This window comes from Rhinolophus hipposideros (genome assembly GCF_964194185.1).
Source record: "Rhinolophus hipposideros genome assembly, chromosome: 10".
Taxonomy (NCBI): Eukaryota; Metazoa; Chordata; class Mammalia; order Chiroptera; family Rhinolophidae; genus Rhinolophus; species Rhinolophus hipposideros.
The window spans coordinates 15,092,160-15,098,159 of NC_138056.1; the positions used below are offsets into that span (position 1 = coordinate 15,092,160).

Consider the following 6,000-nt stretch of genomic DNA (forward strand, 5'->3'; position numbering starts at 1 on the left):
GGCTGCCTCGGCCAAGACGGCTGATGGAGCCCAGAGCCTTAGATCACAAACCTGGCCCAGCCCACGTCCCTGCAACAGACTCAGGAGCAAACAGAGAGGAGAGCAGGGCCAGCCAGATAGAATGCAATGTGGCAGAGAAGCCAGATTATTTATTTTGAAGTCAAAAGTGTCTTCCAGGAGGATGGCCTTCTATTTGGGTGAATCTGGGAGTTGTGTATCAGCTTAAATTCATTATCTGCACATATGGTCTTCGTACTCTGGTTCAGGGTGGGAAACAAAGGGTGGAAGAGAAATGATGGGCAAATACGAGCTGATGAAATATCATCCCTCAAGTGCCAGAAACCAGGATATTTTCAGTGACGTCAAATTGGGCTTCCTGCCATGAGGACAGGGCTATCGTGAGAATACTCACAAGATTTTAACTCAGGAGTCCCTCAGTGAGGCAGGGAAAGGAAGAAAGAAAACAAAAAAGCAATTTATTTTATGTACCCTTGTCTTCCATCCCTAAAGAATACATATAAACACACACACTATACCACGCCCCGGAAGATCAGAGCTGGAAAGGATCAAAGTTGATCCTCTCCCCCCACTTTACAATAACAGTAATGACAATAATGACAGTGAAGACAGTGACTATCTACTAAGCATTTACTGTGCCAGCCCCTGTGCTAAGTGTTTTATACGTTTCATCTGGATAACGAGTCACCACAATCCAATGAGGTATTATTAGTCTCATTTTACAGATCAGGAAACTGAGGTTGAATGGCCTAGAGTTACATAGCTAAGTAGGAGAAAGCCAGCATTCAAACCCAGGCAGCCTAACTACCACATAATGCTGCCTCTAAAGAAATAGGGAAACTGAAGCTCAGAGAGGGGTAGTGACTCATTCAAGGTCACACAGCTCCATTTGTAACAGAATCAGGGCTAGAACACAAATCTCCTAACTCCTGATTCAGTGACCCTTCCACTCCATCTTGTTGCCTCTTAGTATGTACACACGTACACACACACACACACACACACACACCACGAACATGTTTCTGCTCATCTCCAAGTAGTTTAAATCACTAATTAAAGCAGCAGTCTGGGATGCAGACAAGGGGTAAGGATTGGACCTTAAGATAAGTGCTGAGATGAAAGACCTGCTTTGCCAGCTGCAAACACTGCTGCTCATCATCTCACTCTCTCTTATTTTAATAAGTGTTTCATTATCTGCTCCCCCTCCCTACATCAGAGCGCGGATGCAGGTCCAAGGTGCCAGCCTGTGCAGCAGGAGGAGCCCAAGCTGGCAGGTTTGCTCAATGGCATCAAGTTGCAGAAATACCCGCTCAGCCCATCATCTGCTCCTGGGGAGGGGCCAAAGTGCTGGTTTCCAAGACCCCTCCCTTTGCTGTGTCCCAGCGGAGCATGAACAAATGTCCCTCGTTTTCTTCTCAACAGCTGATGAAATAGACCAGAAGAGCAGCCCTCTGGAAAGAGGGGACCCTAAAAGGGGCGGCACAGCCACCAACATTTGCTCTTGCCAGGGAAAGGGAGAGAGTGAGGGCAGGACATGCATCAGGAGAAAGGCAAAGTCTGAGCCTGCAGACAGATATGGAGCTCCCGGGGAGCACGGACATTACTCTCTCCACCCCCAAACTACAATCTGATGGAGGTCAGAAGCCTGGTTCACTCTGCTAAGCAGACGTGGGGTAGAGTGGGGCAAGACAGCTGACAAAGGTGCCCTCCACTGGAGCGAAGGCAGAGCAGGGATGCCTAGTGTCCTAAAAGGTTAGCCTCCCCTAAATTACAAAGCCCCTCAGAACCTCCTGGGCCCTCAATCCATAGACTCTCAATCCATAGACTCTCAATCCATAGACTGGGAAAGCAGACTCTAGCGGGGAAATGACTTGCCCAAGGCCACACTGATGAGCCATTAGAGTTGGATTTGAATCTGCTGTTTCCTCCCTTTCTGACCCCCTCCCACAAATCCCTGCTGTAAGCCCTTGCCTCAATATCCCCTCACACACCTGTCCCTGCCCAGCACCCTGTCTTCCAACCCCACCCCCCAGACCAGGAAAACCTCATTAAGTAACTCAAGGAGCAACTTCCCAGCTGACAAGGAATTTTTTATATGGGGTGGGCTGCTTTGGGGATCAACCCAAGATGTCCTAACTCCAACTCCAGATGAACTTTGGCTTCTAGAAAGTGCCCTAGAACGTTCACGGATGCAATGCTATTTCAGCCTTGGGTTGGGTAAAGACACCCTGAGGGTCAGCCATTTAAATGGATTTGCGGACAGGAAAACAGGGCATAGAGTGACCAAGACTTGAAATTTTGCTGAATCAGAGATCAGCAACGTGCCTGGGAGCACTTTGAGTCCATACATGATATGCTAAGTCCAAACATGGACGTCAGCAGCCCTGGGGTCTCAATTCCCTCTTCTCTTCAGGGTATGTTGTGGGGGGTTTCGAGGGGGTTGCAGAGAGAATGAGTGGAACACAGGAGCTGCCAGCCCTTGGGCCTCCCTCTCACACCCAGGTTCCAAGGGCAGGGCTGTTCCCGGCAGGCTTTTCTCCACAGAAAAACAAGAGTCACTAAAAACAAAACAAAAAATCCTTTTGTTTTCTAGCCCCATGGAATGTCTTGAAGACACATCCAGAGACCAGCTCCTCCGCCCTTTCCTCTGTCTCCCGGCTCCCTCTCCTCTTCTACTCCAAAGAAAAATCATGCTGATCTTCCTTTATGACAACTCTGTCCTAGAGCAAGTTGGTAGCACCCAACAAAAATATTAGCTGGGCTACATCGAAAGCAAGAACCTCAACTTTCTTTCAGGGTCCTCCCCATTTCCATCACCTTCGCAGGAGACTCAGCGGACACTGGAGGGGGACTGCCCAATGAGCACACAGTTTCTAGCCAAGAGAAAGATGAAAACTTCCTCAGCCCCTGTGAGGCCACGGCACCATCTTTGATTTGCTCATTTGTACTCACTTGCAGGAAGGAGGGAAGGAATTAAAGAGAGAAATGAGGCAAGAGTCCCTTCAGTGTCAAACAGCCCCACACATGACACAGACGATGCTCTTCACAGATGCCAGTAGCCACCTTGCTCCGCAAGGTTTTGGCAGGGAGTTGACAAAGACTCAACACACAGGGCCCCTGAGGTCAGACAATGGGACACACAGCGGGTTTCCACCAGACCAGATGAATGTGGCCAGTAGACCCCAGATTGGGGGAAGGGGCGTTCCTGTTGACTGAGAAATTTACCACTCGTGCCGAGGCTGCTCGAGTCTTTAAGGGGCTCCCATCATCCCCAACTTGTACCTCCCCGTTTATTTGTGCCCAGAATGAGGATGGATAAGAGGGGATAGGCTATGCTCCAAGACTCTCACTGGGCCACAGCAGGTAAGGGTCTGGCCTGATCCAGGAAACAAAGGCACAACTTTTACAAAAAGCATGCATTCAGGGGTTAGGGTTTCAAACTCCAAAGAAACCTTGGAAAGTTAATTCTCCATCCATTTTCTCCACACAAATTTGCTGTTAGTGTACAGTTTCTCTCGTTTGTGTTTCTGGGAGTGAGTTTTTAATTCACCCATAGACCCTGCTCGTCCCCCGGGAAAACCAACTCCTGACCGCCAGGCTTTCCAGCTCACAGTGCAGTTACAACTGAGGCACCGGGCCGCATACTCGGACCCTCTCCCCCAGTCCGGCTGTGGAGCCGGATGCTCCTCTGGGAGGCCCCGACGGCGTGTTTTGGAGGGTCTGTGGTTGTCTGTCCTGGATTTTCAAAGCGTTTGTCGCAGGCACCAGGACTCGCGTTCCAGTGGGTGGAAGGGCCAGGGAAGGACGCCCCCTGGCGGTAGTCAAGTCCCCTGCAGCCCGCCGGGTCCCAAAGCCCGCGCGACGCCGTGCGCTAACCCGCCAACCCTCCAAGCCGACTCCCTCGACACCCCCTCATTCCGGAGATGCCGGAGCTTCGGATCCACCGACACCCCCCAGAATCTCTGCTTCCCCGAACCGCACACACCGTGTAGGAAGTTAGGGGGTGTCCCCCGGCGGAAAGCAAAGCGTGGCGCTCTCACCCCGCACAACTGCCAGGGACCCCGAAGATCGCACGCCCTCAGCGCCCTCCTGGGCCCAGCAATCCTCTCGGGCCAGATGGTGGCTCCTAATCCCTGGTCCCTACCTGCCTTCCTACAGAGGGGCGAAGCGCGCACCCCCCCTCCCCCAGGGCTCAACCCTCGCCGAGATCCTGAACCTTGTCACCACACCTGCCCCCCGCGCCGTTCTCCTGGCGCCCCACACTCACGCACCACCCAGGCTCCACGCGACTGGCGCTGCACCTGTCCGGTGGGAAGCCCCCAGCTCTCAGCGGAGTCGGGGACGAGCACCTCTCCCTGGCCCTCCCCACGCTAGTTTAAGTAGAACTTGGTTCCAGGGCTTTCCCGGGACCGTCCTGGGACCCCCCAATCCCACCCCCACGCCCGACCGTGCCCAGCCGTCTCCCGGGGGGGGCGCGCGCGGAGTCTCCGAGTCCCCGGGGACGCAGCTGCGGGGCGCACGCGGGGCACCGAGTGTGGAGCCCCCTACCTTCAGAGGCAGCGGCTGGACCCCGCGCCAACTCCCGCCGGCGGCCGCGAGGGAAACTTTCCCCGGGCGGAGCAGCGCGCTCGCAACTTGCTGGGCGCCGGCTGCCTTCCCGGCGGCGGCGGCGGCTGGTCCGGGGACGCGCGGGCGCGAGGCGGCGGCCGCGGCTGCGCTCGCTCGGGGCTCGGGGCTCGGGGCCGGGGCCGGGGCTCGGGCGGCCTCGCGCGGTTCGGCTGTGGATCGCTCCGCGCTGCGTCCGCCCCGCAGCCTGGAGCGCCCGAGACGCTGGCGGCAGCTGCAACCGCCCGCCCGCCCGGCGGCCCCACCTCCCAACCAACCTCCGCCCCTCCCTCTCCCCCGCGCTCCCCCCTCCCCCAAACCTCCTCCCCTTCAGTCTCCAGTCGCCGCCGCCACCGCTGCCGTGGCGGCCGCCGTGAAGGCACGTCTCCTCCCGCGGGCTGCCCCTCGCCTCCTCCCGGCCTGGGTCTCCGCCTTCAGTCCCGCGTCCAAGCCTTGCTCCGGGGGGCCCTGGGCCACCTTCTGCCCATCTTCCCTTCCTACGCCCCTTGCCCGCCTCCCTCCTCTCCTCATGAGCCCCAGCTCCGGCTCCGTTCAGAAGATCCGCTGGGGAAGTGGGCGGAGTGGCACGCTAGACCTGGGGTATTTATTCCTGGGAAACTTTACACTGCCCCACTCCCCTTGACCCGACTGTAGGGTAGGAGGTGGGTTGACCCTCCATCCGCACCTCCTTCCTGGGCTTCCCGAAGCCCTGGGAGTACCTGCTGAAAGCCAGCAGGGCTCACCCTCCCTGGGCTGCTTTAGATTGTTGCAGGTAACAGAGGCGACTGGAGGGCTTGCGGCAGGGGGAGACAGTCCTGACCCCAGACCAGATGCAAATGACTTGATAGCAAGAGGCCAGATCCGTGTCTCCAATCTCAGGACTTCTCTTTCCGTCTTTGTACTGCTGCCACAGCCACATAACCCTTCCTCAGCCCTGACACATGACTTCAAGGCAACATTTAACCTCTGAACCTCCTCTATAAAGCAGCTACCCACCCAGCCTGCCCCAGACAAAATGGGTAAGCAAGCAGCTCAAAGCAGACAGCCCAAGTGAAAGTGCTTGCTAACCCCCAGATGAGAGGGGTCAGGTTGTCCACTTCTCTTCCTCCGGCAGCTCCTTTTGGAGGTGAGTCCCAGCTCTGATGCCTGCAGCCCCTGGACATTCAAGCACACATTCAGGCACACAGAATTGCTACAGGAAGAGGCCCCTTGGTCAACCGATTTGTACTAAGGAGAGACTGACTGATAGCAGTTGACCCTACTCCAGTCTTGAATATGAATGTTGGTGATGTCAGGCCACAGGGCAGAATTTCAAGGGGCAAGAAGTCGCTGTCTTTCCTTGGCCACATTCCAGGAAAAGAATACATCTCTCTAAGG

The 6,000-nt window shown here is 55.7% G+C and overlaps 1 protein-coding gene across 3 annotated transcripts in view; it reads right to left on the reverse strand.

Moving 5' to 3' along the window:
* Window positions 1–4,823, reverse strand: part of TSPAN18 (tetraspanin 18) — a 174,629-nt gene extending 169,806 nt beyond the window's left edge. For all 3 annotated transcript variants that reach the window (XM_081061959.1, XM_081061956.1, XM_081061957.1), the window contains exon 1: window positions 4,567–4,823. The gene's annotated coding sequence lies outside the window, so the exon portion shown is untranslated. The remainder of the gene's footprint in view (window positions 1–4,566) is intronic.
* Between the last annotated feature and the right edge of the window lie 1,177 nt (window positions 4,824–6,000).